This window comes from Hirundo rustica, chromosome 4 (genome assembly GCF_015227805.2).
Source record: "Hirundo rustica isolate bHirRus1 chromosome 4, bHirRus1.pri.v3, whole genome shotgun sequence".
NCBI classification, from domain to species: domain Eukaryota; kingdom Metazoa; phylum Chordata; class Aves; order Passeriformes; family Hirundinidae; genus Hirundo; species Hirundo rustica.
This window is the reverse complement of record NC_053453.1, coordinates 47,931,098-47,958,657: the sequence shown is the minus strand read 5'-3', so window position 1 is coordinate 47,958,657 and position 27,560 is coordinate 47,931,098. Positions and strand designations below refer to the sequence as shown.

The 27,560-nt window shown below is 45.9% G+C and overlaps 1 protein-coding gene across 8 annotated transcripts in view; it reads left to right on the top strand.

Annotated features, from left to right (window-relative positions):
* TCF20 (transcription factor 20) overlaps positions 1-27,560 on the top strand; it is a 137,404-nt gene that overhangs the window by 28,423 nt on the left and 81,421 nt on the right. Inside the window, exon 1 of one of the 8 annotated variants that reach the window (XM_058420204.1) lies at positions 26,579-26,669. The exons of the other annotated variants lie outside the window; for them this stretch is intronic. The gene's annotated coding sequence lies outside the window, so the exon portion shown is untranslated. Of the gene's footprint in view, positions 1-26,578; positions 26,670-27,560 lie in introns of those variants that run through there. 8 annotated transcript variants of the gene reach the window in all.

Genomic DNA, 27,560 nt, shown 5'->3' with positions numbered 1-27,560 from the left:
AATGTGGACAGGAGAAAAAAGCTGGAGCAGAGGAGCTGCTGTTTACATGAAAAGAGAGCACTCCTGGTGCTAAAAGGTGGTATTTCATCAGGTGAGTCAGCCCTAGACTTTATCTAAAAGCCAGTAATCCTGCTGCTTCCTAGTTCCCTTTTACAGCTCTCGCTGTTCTCAGCTGAGGAGCATGCACTGATGTGTGCCATACCCTGGAAAGAGAAAAAATAAATTATAGTGAGTAGAAGGGTAACTGCACTACGGTGTGTCGCAACACCAACAGCTATGGTGTCGCTAATGAACGAGCTGATGGATGAGTTATTTACTCTGTGGTCTGGAGGGAAGAAGCCACCTTTGCTGATGCCCACCTCTGAGCAGTTTGAGGGCTCTGCATCAAGAATAGTATGTCATCTGAAGGAGCAAAATCCTGCTTTTCCTTGTGCAGCTGGATGCCCTTTGGAAAGCTCCAGTTCAAGCCTGATCCTCCTTAGCTCGTGGTATGGCCTGAGGTAGTTCAGTCTGTGCGGCAACCTGCCAGCTGAGGTGGAGGTCTCTGCTCCTGTGGCACCTCTGTCCTAGTGGCAGAGTGGAGGAGGCACAAGGGGAATGCAGCCTGCTGTGGGGGAAAAGTGCTGCAGTAGATTAAAGCAGCTGCTGAGGGACTCCTCCAGTGAAGCTTGAAATCAGATTGTTTGATAGACATCGTGTTAGAAGCACCTGGCTGGTTCTGTTTGCCCCACAGGTCCCTACCTCTGAGAGAAAATGAGGATTTTCACTGCTCCAGAATCGCTTTACTCTTTCCTCTTCCCTTCCTTTGCTATGCCCCAGAGGGTTGATTGCCTGCCTGCAGTAAGCCATGGGTGTCTGCTGGAGGTGAAGGGTGGTGGAAGGATTTGGGAACCCCTCACCCAAATGGCATCTCCTTGTCTGAGAGACAGCGAGCTTATGGAGACATGGGTTGGTTTAGTGTGATTTTATTTTTTTTCACAGCTCTGATTTTTGTTCTACCTCATTTACATATTGTGGTTTTTCTTCCAAGCCTCTGCATCTCCTTTTTGCCTTTTTTTTTTTTTTGGAATTATTTTCTCTCTGCTAAAGATTGCTCCCTAATTCTCAAATGTCCCTCCCCCGCCCCAATCCCCCCCTGCATTTTTCTTTCATCCTTTGTTCTTGATTGCTTGTGCCCGGGAGCAAAGAAAGGAAAGGGAAAGGATACCATCTTTCTGTGAAATACAGGAGAGAGAAATAGGCAGACAAGCAAAGTTGTCAGCCTGGCAGAGTGAGATTGAATCCATCTCAGGAACAAGTTGCACACCTTGAATATGGGATTCACCTTCTCCATTATGCATGCCTGCCATGCCATGCCCCTCTGGTCCTGCTATCCCTGAATGGGACTCCCGTGCAGAAATGTTGCTTTTGGCATCTGCTGCCCCAGAGGGGCAAAACCCCACTTGCTGCAGCTGCGCTGGTTGCTAACAGGGTCCTGTGCACGGTCCACTCCTGGTCCTAGTCCTGCTGTGAATCTGCCATGTCTTTCTCACACAGGAGTGTAGGAGTAATCATCTGAAATGTATGTGCACGCCGGCTGATGCATCACGTCTCTCTCCTTCCATCTTCTCTCCCCCTGCATCAGCAGCGCTGCCATAATCTCTCAAAATCAACAGGCCATTACAGTCTGATGTAACTCAATGAGTACTCTGAGACAGAAATCCTGCAGTGTACTTAAAAACCCTAATGCAGAAACACAGTGCTGTCTTGCATTCTCTTTCCACCTCGTTTCCTGGTTTCTAATGTAAAATGAGCATTGTTTCTATGTCTGCACATAGGGTTTTTTAGCAGAGTTAGGCTTCAACCAGCTTTTTATTCCCCTTCAGCTCCCAGAATCTCAAATATAGAATCTGATCTTCCCCCCCACCTCCAAACTTCTCAATTTTTCATCCCCTTTTAGAAGCAATGACTTCCAGCTTGTGCGTTGGCAGAGTGGAGGTCACAGAGGCCCTCTGTTTCACGTGCCTTTGCCTGTCTGGCCTGTCCCTCAGCAGTGGAACATGCACTTTAGTGGATCAGACCCCATGGGGAGGCCATTCAGGTAAAGATGAGCCATAGGGGGTTTTGCACTGCCAAAGTGTCTTTCCCTAGAAGAGCTTTATGTTAAATGTAGCCTCATATTTCAATCCTCCTTCTTAGTCCCCTCCCCTGAGTTTTTGTTGCAAGCCACATTTCTGCCTCAGAGGACTCTTGAACTTTAATCCTTACTGGGGAGGAGCATCTACTTCCCTGATATTTGCAGGCTATTCCTCTTTCTCTTAGGACTCATGCATCTGAGACCTAGGCTGCAGGTTGATGCAGTGGGGTAGCACAAACTTCAATGTCAAATACCACAGAACTGGATTTTTCATTATTTTGGTTACATAAGAGGAACATGAATGATTGATGGAAGTGAGTGGGGTGTTGGCTGGATAGACCATATTTACTGTCAGTGGTTCTTCCAAGCCTCTTACTGTGACATTTTGCTGGATCATCGTTGTGTGGGATCTCATGGTTCATGTGTGGTTTGCTTTTTGCCCACGGTAAAGTGCCAGAGACACTGCCCCATTGTTGGGCCTACTGAACCATTCAGTCTGGTACTCTGTCTTGGGCACTGGAGCTGGCTGTGATGCCAGAGCTGACTCCAGGTGTCCTCAGAAAGTGAAGAACTACTCCAGAGTGGGTAATTTGGAGCAATGATCGTAAGGGAGAAGCTGCTTCTTTATGTCTCTTGTCAGATGGTTTTCATACACTTCAAAATGTGAGGGTCTGCACTAGTTTATAACTGATTTTGTGTCTGATACCACTGAGGATATTTTTGTTATCTTTGCAAAAGTCTGATTGAATTAAGATACTGGCCAGTCTGTCTTCTGGACTGTCAAAGGAAGTCCATGTGGTTCTATCTATCATGTGGTGGTTGAAGAGACTGTGATTTGGCAAGACTTCCTCCCGGGTCGTGCCTGCATCTAAGAAATTTAACTTGTCCTCCATGTCCAAGTATCCAGGGATCCTCCTTCCAGAACTGCGGGCACTGGAGACAAAAATGTGGGATCCCCCTGTTCATACTTACACCATACATCCAGCTAATGTGTTTTATAGCTTATAACCTACTGGTTCCAGTCAAAGCACTACAGCTGCTTGAGCAGCTTGAGCTTCCCTTTTCTTTTACTTTCTCTTCACGCCATACCTTGTGGTCCTTTGGAGACAGCAGCTTATTTTCTGGCTTGCTATAGAATTTCTTCTCTGGTACAAAAAACTCCTGTACAGCTGTGTGACTTTGAAAGGCACTTGCTGACCATTTTGCCATTCCTCTCTCATGTGTCTCATTTAATCTGAAAAAACTCCCTTTTCCCTCTATCTGCCCTTCTTAGTTGTTCTCTTCTTGCATTGTAGATATGAGCACGTGAGCTGGTTGGGAATATTGATTAAATGTGGGGGATTTTTCTCTTTTGGAAAGTGTTAGTTTAAACACTAGTAGTGTCTGTCCAAGACACAGCATTTCATACAAGTTTCTCAGGGAAAGGAATGTGGTGTTGTCCGGCTGCCCAGAATATGCCCTAGCCTGCCAGCACAAAGGCTGTCCTCCAAGCTAGAGCAAAGCCTTTGCTTCTGATGGGATAGGGTGGTGGGCAGAGAGGGTTTTTCATGGCTGTCTTTTATGAGATGGATCCTTCTTCCCAGTCACACCCAGAAATGGCAAGTAGGGAAATGGCTTTGGAAACTGGCTTTCTCACCGGCAGCCAGGATCCTTCTGTGACTTCATGCCGTTCTGTGAGGAGTGGGAAGAGAAGCTTGTTTTGGTTTGTTTTGTTTCCTTAAAGTTTTGAAAAGGTGTGTCACCTGCTGCAGTGTAATTAAGGCATTCTTATGTCTGTTTGGCTTTGGAAGCTGGTTTACTGTAAGTTGTTCTTGAAAAATGCCTTCAAAAGATGTTGGAAGGTGAAAGGGCAGGATTGGGTGTCAAGTTATGAACCAGGTACTTGTTGATAGGATGCACTAAATAGTTGTTTCTTGAGCTGCGGGTTTGTATTAAGTGGTCCTGGCAGTGCTGTGGCTGCAGTATCATTTAGAACATGTGCAGTTCAGGGAAAGGGGAGAAGATAGGCCATCCCACTGGAGGGAAGGTGCTGGATGAGGACAGGACTTGCTGGCTTCAAACCCAAGCCTGCCTCTGCTGATGACATTGTTAAGCTTCTCTGCGCTTCCAGAAGAGGATGTGCTGGAGGGCTTCCCTTTGTAAGCTCTGGCTGTGGATGTCTGAGAGGAAGGCAGGAATTAGGCTTGAACCTCTTCCGACTGAGAAGGGGGAAGGGAAGCAGATGGAAGAACATGAATGAAAGCAGGCTTGCACTTACTTACTTGGTGCTGTTCACCATTTGGAGTTGAAATCTGTGGCCTGGATATGAAGCGGTATTGGCATTTGGGTTGCAGGTGTCAGGTTGTTCATAAGGGCATGGCTTTGTGATAGGCTGACATAGAGATCAGCACAGCTACCAAATGGAATGGACATGGTTGTCTCCCACATTCCTTGTTACTTCTGCAAGTATGCCGTGGCAAACTAGCCAAGACAACGTTTTTCAGCCAGATCTACTCAGGGAAATGTGCTGAGGGAAAAGAGGCAGGAGGGGCTTCTTTGCCCCCCTCAGCAAAAACGAGGACTCGGATTGTCCTGACGTGTTATCTGACAACTTGTTTTCAGCTCATTTAGCTAACTCATCTGCTTCCTGCTGTTGCCCTCTCCTGTTATCCCCATTTAATAGGACTTCCCAGCTTTATGAGGGTGTGATAAGGCTATCGCGGGCTGAGAAGTGATCCGACGAAGCGCGTGTGTGCGTATATACGTGTGAGAGAGGGAGAGAGACCTAAGAATAATTTCTGCTGTCAGAACCTCTGCGAGGCAAGAAATGGCATTGACAAGGGCTGCTGACAGGTGGGAACGGGATGCCTTGGCACGGCCGGGTCCATGCTGAGCCTTCCAGCCCCTCTGGCCCGTTGTGTTGTGCTGACTGTGCGTGACTCAGCCGAGCACTGCCTCGGTGGCATTTCGCAGTTTGTCTATAACACAATAGCACTGGAGCGCTGCCTCCCATCAATTCTGAAACTAAAGAGGGTGGCAGCAATGGGCAGCAACCTATTGATTGCGCTGTAAATCAGAAGGCTAAAGGAAAAAGCCCGATTCCCAGAAAAATTGCAGGTCTCTCACCTGTTGCAGGCAGAAGAGTCTTTCTGCCACCTCTTCTGGGCATGTGCAGTGTCAGTACTTAACTCTCTTGTGTACAGGGACCATTGGTAGTCTGGAATCTAAGATCAGTGCTAGTTCTTTCCATGTTTTGTGCAGTCAAATAATGGGATTTCAGCAGGGCTGGATTAGGTCAGATGATGCTGCTAGAGGGTTCCGCCTTGCTTATAAAGGAATCCCAAAGAAAATGGGACGAGTGGACTGTTGGAGCTTGTGTGAGCTGGTGTGGAAGAGACAGAACTTGATTCCTCTGCTTTTTTGATTGATGCCTGTTTTTGCAGCAGAAAACAAAAGATCTGTGACATAGAATTATCCCTCTTCCTTTTGCCAGCACTGGGTTCTGCCCCAGAGACACCTGGCTTTGGGAATGGTAAACTGGAGAATTTAACTTGTGTCATGTCTGTGAAAGGAAACAACTCCGGGACGGGCAAAGGTGCTGCTCAGAGATGGGATGTGACTGGGTTAACTTAGGACAGAGATAAATGTCAATGCCAGGGCTGAAGAATGCAGTGGAGTTTTGGGGGAGATGATGAATTGCTGGGCAGATGATGGACAGATGGAAAGAGATTTTGGAAGAGGTCCCAAAATTGCCCCTTTTAGTACATTTAGGAGAGTCATTGTTCTTCTCATCAGGCATATGTTTTGGGAGTGGGCCATGGGGGTTTTCAACAGAATAAAAATCACAATCTCAGCTTTCTTTTATTAAAAAAAAAAAAAAAAACCAACAAAACAAAACCCAAAACAAAAAACAACAAAACCGAAAAACTGGGGGGGCGGTGGGGGGGAGCTGGGGGAAGAAAAGAAATGAAACAAAACAACCATTTTGAAATGCAACAAAACAACCAAAAAAACCCCCCCCAAACCAACCAAAAAACAACCAACCAACCAACCAACCAAAAAAAACCCCCAAAAAACCAAAAAAACCCCCCCCACAAAAAACCCCCCAAAAACCCCCAAACAAAAACAAAACAAAAAAACCCAAAACAAAACCCCACAACAAAACAAACAAACAACACAAATCCCCCCCCCCCCCAAAAAAAAAAAAAAAAAAACCACACCAAAAAAACCTACCACAAATCAGACTCATTATTTTGGGGTATTTTTTATATTAATTGAGAAGCTTTTTAGAAATAAAAATCTGTTAACTGTTAATATCTCTTTGTTTTCTTACCCTCGTATAAACAAGAGTTTCACATAGATTCAGGGCAAATGCAGAGGCACCTTGGGAAAAGTGGAGTGACAGGAAATTATGTTGGTCACAACTGAAATGTTCAGCATAACCAAAGCACTTGAGCTAGTGAAACTTTTTTTTACAGCACGTTGCCCCTGTGCCACAGACTGTGAATTTTCTCTTACCCAGACCAGATGGAGAAAACCCCTGGGGATGGGATTTTTCTCTTGTGACTGGAGAAAAGTCTCTGTGCACTCTGGAGAGAGAAAAGTCACACCTCTTGCTTTCCTGTGTCTGGGTTAGCATGAAAGCTCCATGAGGATCCTGGCTATACTGGATCCATGTTTGCTTAAAGTGCTGAGGGATGCTGAGGTCAGACAAGCTTCCCCTGCTGCAGTGGGGAATTGCTATAATAACTGCTCTTTCTGCTGTTATAGGCCACACAAGGATGAGATCTTTATTATAATGAGCAAATTATAATTCAAAGCTTTAGGATGAATGAAAAAAAGGAAAAGTATGTTCGCTCCCAACTGGTAATAGTTGTAGGATCAGAGTCGCAGAATTCTTGAATTTCTGTTTCCCAAGTGACCAGTGCTTGGATGAGATGCAGCATTATATGAGTATGTGGTTATATTCTTAAATGTAGAAATGTATGTATGCATTGTGGTCATAATATAGAAAATGAGGAAAAAAGCCAACTTGCCTCATTTCCTGCCTTTTTCTATGTCAATTCCCATTCATAAAGCACAGAGAAGGGGTATTTTTGTTTCCTAGGGAGATATTTTTCTTCCCCCTACTAAAAGAAAATGCAGAAAGGTCTGATCATGCATTTAAATGCAGTTCAGTTTGGTTTGTGGTGCAGAGGTCTAAGTGTGCATTAGGACATCACCTGTCTAGTGTACCTGTATTGTATCACTTTTGCATAGAGAGGGGGTTTTGTGTAAATTGTATCGACCTGCTATCCAAAGGCAGTTTTGGATTACAGTTTATCTGGGCTGGATTCAAATCCTCAAGGAGAAATACTCTTTAATCATTCAAGCTGGATGCTGCCTGAGTTTCGGAATCTTACAAATATGTTGGCATTTATGTAATAAACACAAACTTTAAGAGTATTTCTTTTCCTTGATGAACTCTTGACTTCATAAGCTTTTATGAAGGTTGTTAGGGCTGAGAATTTGCCACTCACTCCCTCTCCCCACCCCAAAACAAACAAATAAATAGAACCATATGTAGTTGACTTCATCCTCCGAACAGGCTTTTTGGCTACTTTCCTATGAAATCAGCAGGGCTTTTTTTTTTTTTTTTTTTTTTTTTTTTTTTTTTCCCTTCCCCCCCACAAGTTTTGAGACAAGCCAGACCACTAAGGCTGTGGGGAGAAGGAAGATGTTAGCCCTAGCGATGACTTGTAAGTCAGCTGTCAGCTCAGCCCGAAGCATCAGTCATTTTCCCATGGGCTAAAGTCACTGCAACATGTTTTTCTTGCTTTGTTCCCTGTGTGAAATTAGTTACTGTAGCAAAAGGGTTTTAAAGATGTTCTTTGTTGTTTGGGTTGGGACTTTTTGTTTGGGTTTTTTTTTCAATTTAGAAACAATCACATTTTTAATCATAATTTCAATGTACAACCAAACAACTTTTTTTTTTTTTTTTTCAGTGACTGTTTCTGGTTTAGACTTGACATAGATCTATTTCAATTGGTGCATGCAGTGGTCCAGTTCAGACTGTGAAGTGGCCCAGGTACAGATCAGCCTGATTCTACATTTTATTCCATATGATACTACTGACTTGCCATGTGGCCTTTGCTCAGTCACTTGTAAAATTATCTTTTATTTATGTTATCTTTGAAATCAGGGTAACTCCTGCTTGTTTGATATAGTTGATATTGGTAGAAGAATCTTAATACTAGAAGGGACACACCTGGTGGCCTAGCAGAATTAGGATGAAGGGTCAGAAGGGGACCAGTGACAGGGAAAAAAGGAAGTTTAGACTGAGAGGTACTGGCCGGTGGCCGATGTTGAGTTGAAGGAATGGGAAGAATTATTCAGAAAGTGAGAGGAAAGGAGATGCTGCAGATCAAAGAAGGAAGGGAAGTGAAGTGCAAATGAAAGCAATGATTTGGAGAAAGGTGGGTTAAGTCAAGGAGTTGGAAGAAAGCAAAGGGATGGAATAAGGAAAAAGGTTTGTTCAGTTCCCTTAGCTTTGTAGATTATCTGATTTGTACTTTTGCGACATTACCCTTATGTTTCTAAACTCGGGAAAAATGAGGTGCATCTGAACACTCTAGATTATCACACTAAATAATTTGGAGTAGGGAGATCTCTTAAGTTTGCTCTTCGAGGTCATAATGGTGTCTGATAGCTTCCTCCTTTCCCTAGAAAATAGTCCCTCAAACCGTTGTGTTAATGACTTGACATAGTCCCCTGCCAAATTGTCCTGCTGGCTTTCAAATTATTGTCCTGTGTTGTAGAGGACAACTTCTAACATGTAAAGCATTTAAAATATCAACAAAAAGTAGCTACAGGAAGTTTGTTGTCTGTGGATTTTTTGTCTTCCTTTACTGTTTAGAGAGTAATGTGCCTGATTTAAAACTGTGCTCAATTAAAGCCTTTGGCATTGTTTGGTTGCTGTCTGTGGTGGTTGTCCTCTTTTCCCTGCTGCCAAGTCTGTGTGTGAGGAAGGACTTGTGAGGAGAAGGGATGCAGCAAGGATGGTTTGTGATGACTTGTTTTGGGAAATAGGAGTGGGATGGCCCATGCAGGGTGGAAGAGGGGGGGGAGTGCTGCTGTTCCTATTGTTCTGCCAGACTGTATGATTCAGCCAGAAAGCAGCTGATTCTCAAAATTAATGTTTAAAACTTCCCATTTTGAAAAGTACTAGTTCAAAATATAATGAAGTACAATAAGAAACATTAAGACAGATACTTTGAAACTACCTGAAGGCAGATAAATCGCTTGAAAATTCTCCCAGTAAAAAGATTTCTATTTTCTCTCAACAAAACAGTATGTTAAAGTGTAACCTTGGGTCTCGAATAAGCTTCTGCGGTGACTAATTAGGCAGTGGAAAAGCAGAGAAATCACCTCACCTCTGACCACAGCACTAATTAAGAAAGTTGTGGAAAATATGGGCAACCACTGCAATCCAGAATTGTAAGAAGGGGTGGAGATGGAGATGAACCTTCCCCAGGGCTCTGGTTGGTGTTGTATTGACTAGCAGCAGCTATAACCACTCCTGCTAAGATTAATAAGGAGGAGAGACTTAATGCACAGTGGTCACTTATAGGAGCCAGGGGAGACTTGCTGGGTATCCTGGTGCTGCCCATCACCACTGGCACAGAATGGGGCAAGTGCCCTGCCCTGTCAGTGGCGTTGGAGGACACAGGGGAGTGTGGTATCCAGATGTGACAGCTCCTGTGTTGAGCTTTTATCTCCTCCTTCACTTTTGGCTCATCTCCTTCAGATAGTAACAGTACTGTGAAATCTTCCAGGAGCCACGACATTTCCCTTGGAAGCTGGGACGGCAGGGGAAGAAGCAGGGAAAAAGGTTGTGGATTTTTTCCAGTCTTGTTTAGGCTTTTGTTTGCCTGGGTTTTTTCTCCTGGAGAGTGCCCAGCTCACTATTTCAGGCTGGTTTTCGCCTTTGAGAAATTCCTACGAAGCAGTCAGACGGTTTGAAGGTGTGTGAGATGCTTCTGTATTTTGAGTCCTAATCACTTAGGTGAAAAAGAATAAGTAAATTATATATTGAACTGCTAACTGGTGCTGAGGCCTGGTGGTTTCCATGGCAACAGGGCTGGAAATAGCTGCCTGTGACATCACCAGCACAGCACAGGTAGATCAGAATCCTGTCGTTGCCGTTTCTCCCTGAAGAAGTGAGTGCGGCAGGCACAAGCACCTTGACATTGCAATTAACATATGCAAAGATCCCAGCCACCCCGGTGGTACCTGTCCATCACCAGGGTACATCGAGTTCACTGCGGGCACAGCCCAAGTATCTGGGCCCTCTTGCAGGTACTGAAGGGGGCCAGATCCCCCCAGCCCACACCTCTCTGCATTGGCCACACTGGGGTGCAGAGCTGCAGTGTGAGACTTTTCAGCCCCATGTCCTGGTTGAGGAGCTCAGGTCTTATCCTTCAGTGGCTGGTGATGTCCCAGTTGCCAAAGCTGCTCCTCTAATTCATCTTACAGCTGCAGTATTGCATGTGAGAGGAGAGAGATTTCTAAACAGCTTGGACACCATTTCTTCTTTCTGGAGATGGATAGAAGAGCCGGTAGGTTTAGGTTTGGTTGTTTTGGGTTGGGTTGGGTTTTGTTGTTTTGGTGGGTTTTTGGTTTTTTTTGTTATTTGGTTAATGTAGGTTTTGATTGTGCTGTTTTCTGTAGGATTTAGTTTTATTTTTCCTCTCTCTTTTATCTTTGAGATGCCAGGAATGTGAACTCTGATCTTTTCTGGCATTGCTGAAGGACAAGTGGGAGGTGTAAATGAATCTATGAATGTGAATGGTTAAAATGTTAATTGAAGGGGTGAATATGGTGAATCTTTAACAAAGGTCTTTTCTGCTTAAAATATTAATTACTTCTTGAAGTAAATATATCTTAAGCATGACAACCAGTCTGATTCAACAGGGTTATTTGATTATCCTGTCAGAGTCAAGAATGGAGGTTCTGCCTGAAGCATCTTTCACTGCACTGTAGATACAGGAGTGTCAGTCCTGTGTGACAGGGACTGACCTTACACACTGAATCCTGTTATCCAGAAGCAAGGTGGATGTGAAGAGTAAGTCAGAGTTAAGTCGCAGTTTAGCTGTGGAATTGAATATCCTTTAGCCAGTAGCAACAACCACTCCCCCTCCCCATCTGATTACCTAGATCCATGCATGATCAAAATCCAGTACATCTCTTCCTTCCATACGTTTCCTGGTGTTTGCGTTCAATTTCATTTTAGCTGTCCCAAGTGATTGTATTTCCAATGTTTTCCTGAGAAGACAAGACCGTATGTTCCCTGTTAAGATGATCTGGCCTCTTTTCCCCATGCAGCAATGGTCAGGTTTTGTTGAATATCCAGGTGGCCCTGAATGATCCTCTTTTCAGTTTGTGCATCTCAGAGGTTTGTAGACAGTTCAGTTCCTGGCTCACTGGCCGTTGCTTAGTCAGATCTCCTGTTTAGTCTTTGTGTTTGTAAATTATTTCTGGTTCTTGATAATGCACTTGTTGCTCTTCTGCGACCTGCTATTTTGTCATGAGGTTTTTCTGAGCATGTTTAGCCCAGAGTTAAATACCAGCTCTCTGGTATGGTTGCAACCAAAATAATTCGAGGCTTGTCAGCTCTAGAGACTGCTAATAATACTGTAAGCACTTGCAGTAAGCGCAGCTATTTGCCTCCAGCAGTGCCCACCTGTACACAGAAGACTGTCACAACAGTCTTCTTCAGGAGATTGCATCCTGCATCTCATGTGCCTGTGTCACTGCAAGGACTCTGAGTAGTACCAAATGCTCATGGTTCAGATGTGATGGCTGTTTCTTTCAGGAAGGGTCTCATGCTGTCTCTTCTCCTTGGTCTAAACAGATGCACTCTGGATGATGGTTTACATGTAGTTGTAAATGCTTGTCTTTCATGCAAGCATGAAAACATGCAGAGTTTATAAGGAGAAAAATGACACATAGCAATGGACAGGCAGTTTTACTGGGTGCTGTGGCTTGCAGAGTGTCGTTTGTAGATAGGGCACTGCACTGACTTCATATTGTGCTTTGCAGGCCAGCAGTGACCTATGGACCACAGTTTAGGTGATGCTGTTCTAAGGCTTTATCTGTACTAGAAAAAGGAAGACAAATGATGCACAGTTTTATTGTTTCATTATAAAGCTAAATGACACTGTGGAAGGGTTTGGGGTGTTTTTTAATGTCAGGAGCCGATTCTTGCATGTGCTGCAGCTGTGTTTCTGCTGTCAGAGGTGAAATAAGTGTCCTGATTTCATCAGTGTAGATACAGATAAATGTACTTGAAGCTACAGAAGACTCCTACCTTTATAATGTAATTTTTTTGGAAGCATCTCCAAGTATTACTAGTTCCTTTTTCCTGCTTTGAGGGGACCATTTTAAGCCATTCATATTATTATGATTTCCAAGGGTTTTTTTCTTTCAACTTGGTTTGTAGACAGTGCCCCAAGAAGTGAATAGATATGAATATGAAAAATATGAAGATCTCCAAAACCTTACTGACAAAAGGGAAACCTTACAAGGCTTACCTTACACTGCTGCTGTCTTGAGTTAGCTGTGCTACTCAAGTGATAAAGCAGAGGAGTTTGAGATCATCTGTGGCTTGTTAGAGGCAACATCAGAATTTAGAACTGAACCCCTACTGCTCAAGGCTTTTGAAGAGTCATGAAAACCTGGTCTTTGTTTAGACACCTTAGTCTTAGCTGGGCATTTAGAAGATGCCTTTCCTACTTAGACATGCAGTGATTATGGCAGTGATTATGTATGGTATGCTTGAAGGACTTCAAGCAGCAGTTCTGTCTTAAGGTACCTACTGCTATTAACCCTTGTAGTGCTCCTCATGGTTTCTAACACCTTCTGTCTTTTATGCATCTGTCTTTCAGAAAGTGCAACTTTGGGCCAAAAATTAGTGCAGTTTTGTCATACAGCCATATTGGTAGGACAAGAAAGAATGGCACTTCTCCATGTTCCCATCAGAGTAGGATTGAGTAATGCGGGTTAAGATAATGAGCCACGGGGAGGTGGACTATGACTTTTCACTCCTTGCCATCTCTACTTTTCTCCCAGTTCACAAGGTCTTCAGAAAAAGGAAAAGCTGTTACTATTGTTGATTGCTCAACTCTTGCAGAGTTCTTGAGCTCTGCAGGTGCTGTATGTAATACCCATGCAGTGGTATTGCTTGGGAAGGGTGAAAACCAAGAAGATAGGGGTTTATTGGCTTTAAACCTGAGGCTTGCTCAGGTTTTGGTGGCTGCAATCTCCAAAATTAGATGGTTTGTGTTTGGATTTAGGATATCCTCCATCAGGCCTCCTGGGGAGAAACTGCTGTTTATGCACCCTAAAGTAACCACTTCCTCTGCCACAAACTGGGTGGAAGGGGAAACAGGACCTCATGCAGGACTCAGGAGTGAGAGGTGGGTAGGGGATGATCTTCAGGGAGTCAGTCTGGTGGCTGGAAGGAGTTGGGCCCTATTTAAAATGGCTGCTGCCGCATTCAAGGGGCCATTTTAAGTGCCTGTTACCCTAGTCTCACTTAGGGCTGTAATTTGAATGAATGTGAAGCCAACAAAAATGTTAGATTCCAATACAAATCTGTTCTGATTTGGGGATTCATCTGAGTTGTAACAATGCGTAAAGCGCTGTGGAATGAGAGGTGATACATTGTGGAAATGTAAGATATGAATTTTATATTTATTACTGACTTGGCAGGGTGCTTTTCACATCACCATTCTGGTACAATTTTGATTAGATTTTTATGCTGAGCCTCGGAGAAACACTGCTCGTGTGTACGTAATTCTCTTTCCCTATTGTGCATCCCTTCTCTGATAAGGAGAAATCTGTGCTGATGAGACAAGGTTGACAGTCATTGCACTGTAGTGATACAGTTCAGACAATGCCAGTAAAAACTTCCTCTGCCAGTGTGGAGGATGTGTGTTGACATGGAGCAGAGTGCCACTAGCAGCTGGAGGACCGGTAAATTTCTGTCTCACCAACTGACCTCTGCAAGAGTTTGTAAGGGTGATGGTAGTTTCTGTCATCTTGCTGTGTAGGGGGGGGAACCTGTTCAATGGTCCTCAGTCCATGTATTGATCTCATTTGTCATAAATTGTTGTCTTGTAATGGATTTTGTTTACTCCCAGCATGTTCTGGCTCTGAACTAGCATTGAAAGCAGGAAAAATTCATCTGCAGATGGAATGCTGTCTGTTCTCTCACAGGTATTTGTTTGCTTTAGCTGGGAAAGCATGAGGGAAATACCCTTCTCTGTAGACTACCTTACAGAGTCAGAGTTCTGGGGCAGAGGTAAATCTATGTGTATATTTATATTTAGTTATTTATGCAACCCTTGTCTTTTGTATAGAGCTTTTTACAAGCACTGATGTACGTATTTCACCTTGCTTTGTGTCAAAAGTAGTACTGTCTCCATTTTATAGCTTCATGAAGAACTGTGTTGTGTGGTTTGAGATGGTGTAGAAAGTCTGCATTAAAACTGGGAACTAAACCCAGACTTCTCAGATTCTTGGTTCAGTGTCCAATACTCAGGAAGAATGAGGAAAAAGGGACGATGATTTTTGTGCTTATTTAAAGGTACATTTCCGTATTTTTTGTGTTGAATCGGCCTGTGGAGATGAACAGCTTCAATGTAGCATTCGTTAGGATAATGATCTTGAGAAAGGGTTTAGAAGGATAAAAATGTAGGGGGATTTTGCATCCTCACTGCAAACTGCATTGCAATTGTACTGCAGGAATGCACTTGGCTTGTGGCATTTGGTGAAATCAAAAGATTTGACTCAGTGTGATACTGGCAGAGCAAAACATATGAACAGATGATCACCACCAAGTTTATTTACCACAATAAGATTATAAATTGTCATCTGGGCTATAGTAGTTTAACTCTGATCTTTCTTCATTGCAATAAGTAGTAAAACATTTGCCTAAACTATCTGGAGGTTGCTTGATTCAGTGTTTCTGTGACTCAGCTGGCAAATGGTAAGTTGTTAGTTGTGGTAACTCAATTGTTTATATCTGTGTTTGTAGCTCTTGAACTGATTTTGGTGGGTGACCATTGTCAATGGAAGGCAAGTGAAAGGAAAAGCCTGGGATTTACCTGGATGTAATCACTGTTCTCTGGATAGAAGCAGATCTGCTTGTAGAGCTGATGGCAAACAGAAACGGAAAAAGTTTTGTCTTTGTCTAAGTTGCTGGCCTACTGAAATAAGTCTGTCACCCTCTCCAAGCTGTCAATTTTTATATTCAGAGTTTTGGCTGCAAATGGACAAAGCTGAAGGTGATGTTACATAGGTTAGTATTTTATTCCCTATCCTCCCACAGCTGGAAAACTGACCCTTTGTGGAAATGGTGGAGAGCCTTCCCCTTGTTGAGAACCAAGCTGGGCATTTGGGCAGCCACACATCAATCCATAGCTTCACATTACCCAACAGCGATGTGTGAAGTCAGGTGGCTCCAGCCTACGCAAAATGAACTTGTGGTCTATGCCCAGCCCTTGGGCTGCAGATCTTCTACCCAAGCTCTAAAACCTTAAAATAGCCCACATTCAGGGTCTACCTCTCCAGGAGGAAACCTTGCTTTCAGTGTAAACCCACTGGGCACTTATCCTTGCTAATGCAAGGAAGCTGGCATGCAATAAGATGGGATATGAGTTTATGGCTCCCCTGCTGTCTTGACTCTTCTGTGTGGGCATTTTTCATGTGCGTTTAAGAGCTGGGCTGCTTCCTTCAGCAGTGATAAGTAAGAGTGGCTACAGCATAATTTGGTGTGCAGTGCCCAGTGTGCTGTCTGCTCAGAGCCCAGCTTATTGCTCCTTTCCCAGGGTGAACAAGCCCTTGGAAAATGTTTGGATTTTACAGGACGCCATGCAGGATCAGAGCAGCAGCAAGCTGATGGGGCGGTACTGTGGAGCTGTGAGACTAGCAGAGATGCGCATGCCATACCAGACGCGTCTGGGACATGTTGGGATTAAATGTGCCCCGGTCAAGCCAGGAACATTGGTGATGCAAGCGGAGAGTGCCTCTTTGGAGATGAGCCAGAAGCCAGGGGAGCCCCCGGATCAGTCTCGGGGCAGGTTGTACCAGTGGTACCTCGCCTCTCCCCTGCCACTGGCCTACACTGGCCTTGGCAGAGCCCGCAGGGAGGCCGACGGTGCTCAGCGGAGGAAGGGGGGGAGCCAATACTTCCCGCGGTGGAGCACGAGCTGGCATCTGAGCAGCCTCACCTCTGCCCCACTGGCTCTCACCGGCCCTTCCTGGCTGCCTGCCTCTCTCCAGCTGCCAGTCCCCCACCCGCTGGCAGGCACCACATCCCCTGCCCAGGCTGGGAGAAGGCTGGACTGCTGAGAGGACCATCTCCCTCGGGCCCATGATCCACCCCAGCAGAGCGGCGGGCTGCTCCCTGGCTTCCTGTGTCAAGCGTGTGTTTAAGCATGTGCTAGTCTCCTGGACACCTTCCTGGTGAGTTTTCCAAAGAATGACTACAGATGAAATGCAATTAGACACAGATGGAGGGGGGATGGGGGAGGGGTGGGAGATGAGCTGAGTTTGAAAATGGGGGGAGTGGAACGATTAATTGCGAGGCCGTGAAGCAGGACTGGCATGCGCGGGAGAGATGAGTGCGGGGATCAGAGGTCCCCGCTGGGAAACGCTCGCTGGGCTGGGGCCGGGAACCTGAGGAGGTCTCTGTGCTCTCAGCTGCTGCTGCCGCCGCTGTTGTGGTTGTTGGAGAGCCAGAGGGAAGCAGCAGGCGTGTCTCAGGGATGATTAATCATGTATGGCAGCAGTGAGGAGGGAGGACACGGTGCGCACACGGAGACCAGCATCTCCCCTTAGCCCCGCGCCCCTTTGGCTTGCTGACAGTGATCTCTTCTGCTCGGAAAACCAGCCCTAGCGGAGGGCAGCCAGAGGGGGACCATGTTACACCTGAGCCAAGAGACCGCTCCTTACCCACCCCATCCTCCAGGAAACTTAAATCTCCGGGGTCTGGAGAAGAATGAAAAAAATGTGAAAGCGGGGAGTTGAACTAGTCCAGGCGGGAGAAGAGGCAGACCTGACTGAAGGTTTAATTAGTGAGGAGCATGGAAAAAAGAAAAGTAGGTTTGGCAACAGCAGGCTGCAAATGCTTCCCAGTTGGAGAGGTGGGGACAGGGCACACATCAGTCCAGATTGTTGTTGCAGGTCTCTCTTTGCCTCGGGACTTGTCAGCCACCTCTCCCTCTACACCCCAGCAATACCTGAAGGGGGAAGAAACCCAATAAATAAAAACATAATTTGGCTTTCTTCTGGGGAAAACGTTTGGGGAAAATATTTGGTTTTAAATCTCCAGGATCTGACTTGTATTGCTGTAAAGAAAAGTTTAAGGAATAGGAACCTGTCTTTTTTTCTTTATGTGTGTGGGTATATGTGATTTTTTGCGAGGTCAGAGCCCCACAGGGTGAGAACCAGAAGGTGAGAATATCAAAAACTTCCAGAGAAGGAGACACGTCTAAACCAGGACCAGTGGCCGGCCTGCAACTTTTTACAAGGCTCCCCAGTCTAATGCCCATTACCTGCAGTGGTCTGCACACACATCTTCGCCTTTTAATTTCTCCTGCAAGTAGCGGAAAGTGTCCCCTTTTCTCTACATTCTTCATCAAAGATAAGGCAGTATTCTTCCCCCTATAATTTACAGTCTCTTTAACCTCAAAGACTCCCCTTTCACAGTCTGTAACAGCTCTTTTTGAGAGCATTCCACTAAAGGAAGGTATTTGATTATCCTACCCCTATTTCCCTCTGCTCAAGATTTGCTCAAACATCTTTAACTACAGTGCTGTCTTCTGTCACTGAGGTGGGATTGCTGAGCTAATATTTGTAAGGCTGCTTGGACTCGCTGCCTTTATGTTTGCCCCTGCAAGATTGCTAGAGAGTGTTATTTAATGCTTATAAACAGCTCCAGATTTTCCACGTGCCACTTCCTCATGCAATGCAGAGCTGTGGCCAGAATCTGGAATGTACAAATTTCTTTAGTTTCTTCCTTTTTTTTTCCTTAATTGTTCTAAATGTAGCTAAGTAGTATTTCACAAAGCTAAATATCATCACGAAATAAGAGAGGACTAGGGCATAGATTGTTCAGAGGTGGGATTGAAATGAGTATCTCCAGGGTTAAGTATGTTATGAAATGTGTGCTGCAGAGCTATGGAAAGCTAGGCTACTGTTGGGGAGATTGGAGGTACCTCTGTATGGTTGTTTTGGGATCCCCGGATTAAAAATAAAATAAACAATGTTGTTTTTCAAGCAGAATTGAAACATATTGGTGGCATCAGAAGCTGACAAAACCAAGAGCTGGAATAAATACTTAATGTCCCTGTGAGACCTCTGCTCACAGCCAGTAGTCATGGAAAACAGGACAAAACAGATGTGGATGCCTGAGCAAGTGAATAGTACTGCTTCGTTCGTTGCTGTTTTGAAGTGTGATGTTTTCCTCTCTTCACCAATTTGCTGAGCTTCCTTTGTGGTTTCAGTGGCCTGGGACCGTGGTGGGAAGGAGGTGCTGGAAGCAGCTGGTATGTTGCACCTACACCAGCCCAGCAGGTCTGATTTTGGGATCTGGGCAGAGCTGCTTTGCTGAGGACTTGTGGAGGGGTGTCTCTGTCTTGGCTGAAGGGCCAATCTACTTGTTTTGAATGGATGGATTGAGAACAGGTAGAAGAGCAGGGAGGCATCCACAGGCTGGTACAACACAGCTCCATTTCGAACTTTTCCTGAAATGGCTTTCTCTATGGGCAAGCAGCAGAGGGTGGGGCAGCTGGTGGTCTGTGGTGCTTTCTTCATCCACCAAGGGGCTGAGGTGAGGGTCATGTTAAGGCTTACCCCAGAGACTATGTAGTTTAAGGAAGAGGAGGAAAACCAGGGATGAGAGCATGCAAACCAGGGACAAGAGGATATCATTTGCTCACACAGCTGGTGGATGGGCAGCAGGAGGAATGTGTTGCGGATTAATGTGAACTGTTGATCGCATTTGGACAGAGGTAACGCTGTGGAGAGTAGCGTCCACCTTTGCGCTATTGGACCATCCAGGGGTTATTTAGTCCTTTTCCAGTTGGGGGACCATTTTGGTGAGCCCTCCAGCTTTGTGTTGCCTTCCAGCAGCAGTACTGGTGGCTGTGGCAGGGTCCTTGGCCCCCTGGGGACTGTATCTTGCAAGAGGAGGGGCGGGCAGGACTCCACCATCTCAGCTGGCACCTTGGGAGCCACCTGGTCCCTTCCCCTGCCGGGGGATGCTTTCTGACTGTGCAAGGAGAGCTTTTGGAGGAGTCAGGGGCTGGCTGCCAAGCTTCCTTTAATTTCCCCAGCTGGCAAACAGGAGGCCTGTGTCGGTTGCCGGGGCAATGGCGGGAAGCTGTGTTAGTTTAATGAAGCATTGGGAAGGCTGCTGTTTCTTTCAGGGGAGTGGGGGCTCTCTCATCCGCCAGGATGCTCTGCCGGGATGGAGGGACAGCTGCCAAAGGACTTCTAGGTCACGATTGTCATGCCCTTCCCCTCGACTGCTGCCCTCAGCCCTTCCCAGGGTGCAGAGGCCAGTGTTGGGGCCATCCCTCAGCGCAGCGTGTCTGTCTCTTCCCCTTCCATTTGAGCCCAGCATTTTCAGTGCCATGCTGTCAAACTTGTCCTCTTCCAAAAGCACCTGCTGTTTCCCAGGGAAGATCCACCAGTCCCACGTATGTTGAGGACCCAGTCCTCACCTTAGGCAGGGTGCCTCCCTCCCTGGATGTCCCTTCCCTTCGTTGCCTCTCTGGGGGTACAGTGGCTACCTAACTGGGGTGTTGAACTTACTCTTTTATTAAAGCAAATGAAGACTTGAAGCATCAATGTCTTCATAGTAAAGGTGACCTACAAAAGAGGGAGGAGAAGAATGAAGAGGGGGGAAGGGGGAAAGCACCTTGCATTTATCCCTGCTTCTAGTGTCTCTTTTTGATTTAAAAGGGATCTAATGGGGGACTTGGGCTTTTTTATCCTTCTTTGCTTCTTTTCTTCCCAGTGTGTTATTTCACAAATACAAAAAGATTTCTGGTCTTAACCTCTGGGGGGGAGGGGAAATTTGATGCACAACTTGAGCTCTAATAGGCTCATGACTATTCAGATAGAACTTCATTAACTGAATGTTTAAAAAAATAAGCCTTATTCAGACCTGTTAAAAATCAAGAGAGTGTAAATGGGTGTGCACAAATACTAGGTGGAGAGGTTGTCTGAAAGTTCAGCAAGCCATGTCCATTTAAAAGGGTAAGAAAAAGCCTCAGGCCACAGACCAATGAATTTTCACGTACACAAAAAAGGCGAAATAAGGCTATTGTCTTGCAAAGGAGAAAAAAGGCCTTTTCATATGTGAAAAGAGAGACGTATTTGGTGAAGATACACAAACAGAAATGCACCTGGTTTGTTGTTTTGTTTTTTTTTTTTCTTTTCTCCCCTCCCCCACGTTTTTTTTTTTTGGTTCCCATTTAAAATACCATATAAACAAATGTCCTGGATGATGCTTCCTCAGCTGGTGTAGCAGAGCATCACGTTGTCCTGCTGGAGCAGCTTTCCACACCAGCCCTTGCAAGACCAAGTCCCCCTCTCCCTAAGCACAGTGACACATTGCGTGTGCCCGTGCCCAGCGCGGCAGTGTCCTGCGGGGGTTTGCAGGCTGCCTGTGCCAGCCCGGCCATGTGGATGGAGCACAAGGAGCCGTCTCTCGGCTGAAACCCACATCAGCCCAAACTCCCCAACGCCCTGTTGCTAGCCCACCTCTCTGACCCGTTTCTCCCTGTATGTGAGAGTCTCGTGCCCTGTGGACAGCTGGTAATTTAAAAACCGTGCAGAGGGATATTACTGAGTTAACAGTAGTTATTTGTGAGGCTGTTGGAGGCGGGGTGGGGAGAGAGATCTATCCCCAGGGAAAGCTGCACTGACGAGGGGTGGGGGGGAGCAGGGGGGAGGAGGAAGTGGGGGCGAGATTGGCAGGTGACTGCCAGCTCCGAGGAGATGACAGCGGCAGCAGCTCCGCCAGTCCCACTTGAGCACTGCACTGCAGGTACTGGGTTAATGGGTGGGAAGAGGTGAAGAAGAATATCAGGGTGGGTGGCTGGAGGGGAAGGTGTTGGTGTGGGGGAGTTTTCTGTTAAACGCCAAGATAGACATGACACTCTATGTGCATGTAATCATTAGACTTCATTCCTAAGAATATATTCCTTCATATATTTTTTTTAAATGCAGAGAAAGCTTTCCCTAAACCTGACAGTATTCTACCTACAATCGCTTTCCCTTCGCCAAATACTACCATGCTCTACAAAAATGGTCTGAAATGCTGTACTATTTTTGACCATTTCATTTGAGTTATTTGTAGTGAAATTTTAATTTTTAAGGTGCTAGGAATAGGCTCCTCAGTCCCACATCATCTCCATGTAGCAAGGCCTTTATACTGAATATGAGACTGCATTACAATCTAAACTTCACAATTTTCTTGTTTGATGACACTGACTATCCAACTAGAAAATTCATGTATCCTCCTTTTGCAGGACTGGCAGGTTAGACCTAGACTGAAGTCCTGATTGACATCTGCGGACAGCATTCTTGCTCATGCCCGCGCGCTCTCTCTCTCTCTCTCTCTCTTTTCCCTGTGCTCATGCTCTCTTTTCCCCCTCTCTTTCCTTTTGGAGGGCAAAACATCTGTTTGCAAAGGGCTGAGGACACATGCTGCACGGGGAGATAAAAGCAAGGAGCCCTCAGCCCATGTAAGAGTTCACAGATCTGTAACTCAGGGGGTTGGCGACAGGGTTTGACAAGAGTTGAAATCCTTCTGTCTTTCTCTCTTCTCATTATATTTGAGTTTGGAAAACAAAACCAACTGGTGTTATCTCAGATGTGCAATATTAGAGGATTTAGATGTCAGCTTCGCTATCAGCTTCATTCTTTGTGCACAAAGAAAGAAAGAGGATCAGAGATTTGCACCTAAGCCACCCAGAGTGATGCCAGTGCCATAGTTTATCACACTGGGGGAAGCCCATGCCTCTCCCTGCCCACTGCAGCAGAGTTAAGCCCCAAGGGCCTTACACAGGCCCTCAGTTGGAGTTCTGTCCTTTCCCTCCCTGCAACAGAAGCCAAGTTTAAGGAATCAGCTTAAGTTCAAAGTGCATGTATATTGTAGACCTGCATGGTACAGATAGCAAGAAGAATCTTCAGAAATGTTCCTATCCTTTTCTCTCCCGGCAACAACAGCCCCCCTGTAAAATATTTAGCCATAAAAATATGCCCTTTCCTTTCTGACTTGCCATGGTTGTGGAGAGGGCCACCACCTATGCCTGTGTACCTGTGGTGTTACAGATTTTAGTCTAGAGACTAGGTAAGGTGTTCTCAGCTGTGAAAACAGCTGATGGGCTGGTCTAAACATCCAGTTTAACCTATGACTCCGGTACTCCGGTATTGTACTGGTTCGCTTATCAGAAACCTGCAGCAAAAGGGGAAAACCCCTTCTGATTTTCCAGTACTGACATAAGTACACTGATTTATGTTACAAGGAGATACATATTTTGACTGCTTGACAAAGAAAATCATGCTCATGACAGCTTCTCGTCAAGCAAGTAATCCTACTAAATAGAAGCATGACCAGCACTATCCATTTTTGAGGTCTCATCCGTGTGGTAATTTCCAGCATCCTGGTATGGCCGGTTTTAGGGAACTGTGTTTTAATTTGGTGACTACCTGTAGGCTTCGCTGAACAGCAGTGGAAGCACTGGGCATTTTGCAGCTCTGAAAATTACATCATAGGATCTTAAATGTACTTCTCAAGCATGCATTGGTTTTAGAGCTTAGCAGCTGGCCTTTTGTCCATATATATAGATCACAAACACTCTGACTTGCTTATCAGGAATGGCAGTTAGTTGAATGCAAAGAAAAATCATGTTTCTCTCCTGCCTTCATCTTCCCCTTTCCTGTTTTGTGTGTGGAATGAGGATCTTGGGGATGCCTTGAGCTGCACCATGAACCTCCCGGTCTGTCAGTTTTGCTAGGGGTAGAAGGGACTTGCTGTGCAAAGTGCTACCTGCTCTTCAGATGCTTGCACTACAACCTGCTGTATTTTCACTGTTACTGGTATGTGGCAGCAGGAGTTTTAGATGCACAAAGCCTTGCTTGGGGGCAAGAGGCAAGGGGGGCTGGGGGAAGACACCAGCAGAACACACAAATGAAACCGCTAGCTCAGAGCTCACAATTAACAGGACTGAGATTTTGAGCGAGTCTCAGGGTAGTGGGAATGGGTAACACAAAGCCAGCACTGGGAGCTCATTTTAATTTCAACCATCTTGTGTGTGTGTAGTTGGCTGTCTTTGTTTAAAGAACTTGGCCTTCAGGTAGATTTTATTTGGACGGCTTGGTTATTCAAAGAACATTAATGACTTTCCTTGAGGAGTTGCAGCCAGTACCTTTGCACCCTGGTTCTCCTGTAGCCATGTTTTCTCTTTTCCATAATCTCCTGGTGCCCGGCAGCAAGACTTTAGGGTACATGCGCAAGCAAAAGGAGCTCGAGTTGGGGAATTAATATTCCTGGAACATAACACCAGCAGCATGCACACGCTGAGGAGAATATTAGAGCTATTAGCGGTGGGAGTTTGGAGTGCATGCAATATCTAGATGGAGAATTCAGTGTGATTAATCTGCCTCTAAGCAGCAGCCTCTGGGCTCTGGGAATTCTGTGGCACGTTTGAAATCAGAACTTTTTTTAATTACCTTTCCACATCAACAAAACAATTGCAGTTGTGTGAAAATAAGCCCATTCAGTCCCTGCCCTGTCTCTGGTTTTTGGTTTTTTTTTTTTTTTTTTTTTTTTTTTTTCCTTCCTTTCTTCTTCTTCTTTTTTTTTTCCTTTTCCTTTTTGGAGGCATGCTGTCGGAGCTCTGAGTATTCACAGTCCTGGCAGCTCTGACAGCATTTTGCACAAGTACAGAGGGACTTAACCTGGGAGGCTTGGCTAGCCTCCAAGTCAGGTAATTGCATCATGGGCCGAGATGGAGCAAGCCCATGCTAGTTGGTGTGTATGCGTTAGATTCCTTGCTCTTTCCCCCTTCTTTATTCCTCTTCCCAGCAAATGCCTGTGCCTCCCTTTCTCCCCCATTCACCTCCTCACCTTGCATCCTGGCATCCATGTTGCCTCCCTGCCACGGGCAGGTTGAGAGAGATTCTCTGAGAGAGCCAGGAGTGGGATAAACATGGAGGTTTCCTCTTATGCAGTCAGCAGGGTGGAAAAAAATAGATTAAAAAATGAAAGGAGTCGATATAAAAATGGTAGTAAAGTTGTGGCCAAACAAGGAGCAAGACTTGCTAAAGGATATGAAATTGGTTGGGGACCCCCCTGCTTGCAATTCATACCTTTTCCTCCCCTCTCACAAGCAGAGGCAGGGGAGTTTATTCTATCCATTGCAGCCTGGTTTATTGCTGTACTGGCATGGAGGCACCGTAAAACAACAGGGGAAATCTTCCCTAATGCTGTGTCTCTGCCAGGGCTGGGATGATGCCCCAAGGCACTGGGATTCAGAGTCAATGTGGGAACAGAGGCTTTGGCCATGGAGCAGCTCCAACCTGGAAGACCATCTTCTGGATGCCTGGATTTTATGCTGGAAGCACATAGAGCTGCTGGAGTACAGAAGTTTCTGACAAATGTCTTGGGTTTCCCGCGCTGGTGCCAGCCCTCTGGGGCATCTCAGGCACTCATGGGGTGTTCCCACCGTCCAGCAGCAGCAAGTTGGGAATGTACTTGCCAGCTGGTTCATGGCAGGGATCTGGATTGCTTCCTCCTTGCTTCTCGCTTGCTCCACATGCAATTTCCCTCCTGCCTCACTGGCAGGTTGTAGAAAGGGCAGACTACGATGGTAGTGCTGTTTTCTCCTCCCTTCCAGGTCCACATGGTGATGGGAATTGCTTTGTAGGTCTTGATGAGGGCAGGGATGGAGGTTGAAGAGAGGAGTGGATGCACTGTGAGGATCACAAGCTGTCTCCCTTTTGTCTTTGCAGTTCCAATAACTTCATAAATATAACATCTGCAATTAGGATAGTTAAATTTTTTAAAATTTATTTTTAATTTCACTTGGCTGTGGCTGTGCCCTTGACTCCTCTGAATTCCTGCCTTCAGGCATGATTAGCACAGTGTATTTGAGCTGCCTTGCTACATAAGGTGAAAAAAAATCCATTTTAAACACAACAGATTTTTTTTTTTTTTAGGCTTATTTACTGACATGTTTGAGGTGGTGTTAAATTTTGAGAAATTGATGTTAAAAAAAGTACACCAGCTGAATAAACAAAAAGAAAGCCCCAGAATCTTAAAACCTTACAGGTTACATTAAGCCAATAGCTAATTAATAAGCCTTCTTTTTCTTCTAGGCTTCATTTCAAAAATGACTGCAGAAGTCTTATGTCATCAGCTTGTGCTCCCACAGCAACACCTGAGCATTGCCTTATATATCAAAGTCTCCTGGCCTTTCTTTCATCTGCCCCAGTCTGTCTTCCCCTCCTCAGGGCACCTAAAACCTAAAAATACAGTACGGAATCAAAAACTCCACTCTTATTGCCTTGCTTAGGCCTTACATACAACTCTGTTACCTTTAGTCCGACCACTTTAAATTGTACTTTAGTAGGGGTTTCAGATCCTCAGGTTGGGGGTAAAAAAATCCAGGTGCCTGCTGACGAGCCTTACCTCTGCCTGGCCCACAGCTCACAGACCTCTGGCACGGAGTTCTGTTCACTCTGCGTGGCCCTGCTTGCCGGGTGGCTCTCAGCACTGCCTTCCCTGTGTGTTTCATGCACAACCCAGAGCATCTGCCTGTTTCCATCCTTACCCTGCAATCCCCCTCTGCTGTGCCCCCTCCAGCCTCTCCTGTGGCTACTGCCATCCCTTGATCTTTACCCCCGGACCTCATCCTGTTCCAGTCCTGGCAGGTCCAAAGGGGCCATGGCGAGTGGTTCTGTCCCACAAGAGCTGCCGGTGTCTGTGCTGCGCTGGAGGATGGCGCCTGGACTAGCGCTCGCTGTCTGTTCTGCCCAGGCCACTTCTTTTAAAAGGTATTTCCACCGTGGTCACAAAGTTTATTTGTGAGGAAAAACCACAAAAAAAGCCCACAACAAAAAAGCTAATATGATTTATTAAAAAAAAAAAAAAAAAAAAGGCAAAGAAAAAAGCCATTTTCTTGGCCAGCCATTTCCTGAGTTTCTTTTGTTACTACTGCAGATATGTGTTTGAATAAGAGCCTTTTCCCCTCCCCTCTCCTATTCCTCCCTGTTCTACCCTGCAGTGAAGTCACAATCTGGCGTTTGTGGGCTCTGTGTGATGTCAGAGACTCGGTCTTGTGACTTCACCGGCGGGATCAAGCAGAAGGTGCAGACGAGGCTGAGAGAAGAGAAAAAAAGCCCCCTCCTCTCCTCTTCCCTCCCCCCCCTCAGTTTATAAAACCAGTAGCTGAGATAAATCCGAAGGGGGTGGGGAGAAGCAGCAGGGAAAGCTGAGAAACATGCCAGAAAGGTACAGTAAATGGGCTTTATCTCTCTCTCCCTCTCCCTGAAAGTTGAGAGTGGAAAATTGCCCTGCAGAGGCCAGCTCTCGCCGACCACGCGCGGTGGCGGCGGTGGCAGCCGTGTGTCTGCGGCGCCCTGCGCGTCTCGTCCGCCCCCACGACGCCGCCGTGCCCACCGGGGCTGCCCGCGGCGGGGGGGGCTGGGGGCGGGCGGGGAGGGCTGGGGGCGGCGGGGGCAGCCGGAGCCTGGCGTGGCTGGGCACGGCGAGCCGCTCGCCTTGTCCCATTTCAAAGGCCCCAGCTGTTGGCTGCTCGCTGCAGCGTTCTCCGAGACCGCCATGAATGGGTTACGGGGTTTATGCATTTGTGGGGGGTGGTGAGGGCTGTCACCCCCCCCCCTTTTCTTCCCCCTGTATCTCTCGCTGATGATTTTTTTATTATTATTTATTTATTTGGTTTTGATTTTGGATGTGTTTGTTTTTATTTTTCCTTGCTCTGTAGCTCAGAGTAGCACGGGGGTGAATGGGGAGGGGGCCTGCCATTCCCCCGTGATATGTGGGTGCATCAGGAGGGAAAAGGGCAAGGCCTCAGGGTCACATTCTCAAAGGCTGTGAGATATGATTTCTGCTTTAAGAGCTTCATTTTGGGAGGGGTGTTCATGATTTGGTGATTTTGGTTTGGTTTTTTTTTAACTGACAGCTGCACAATAGCAATGTGGGTGCACCAGCAAAGAGCAACCTAAATAATATTTTTTAAAAATAAATTTAAAAAACCCCAAAAAACAAACAAACAAAAAAACCCCCAAAAACAAACAAACAAACAAAACCCAAAAAAACCACGGGAGGAGGAAAACGGGGGGGAGGGGTGTGTGTGTGTGTGGGGGGGGGGTTAGCTTGCCC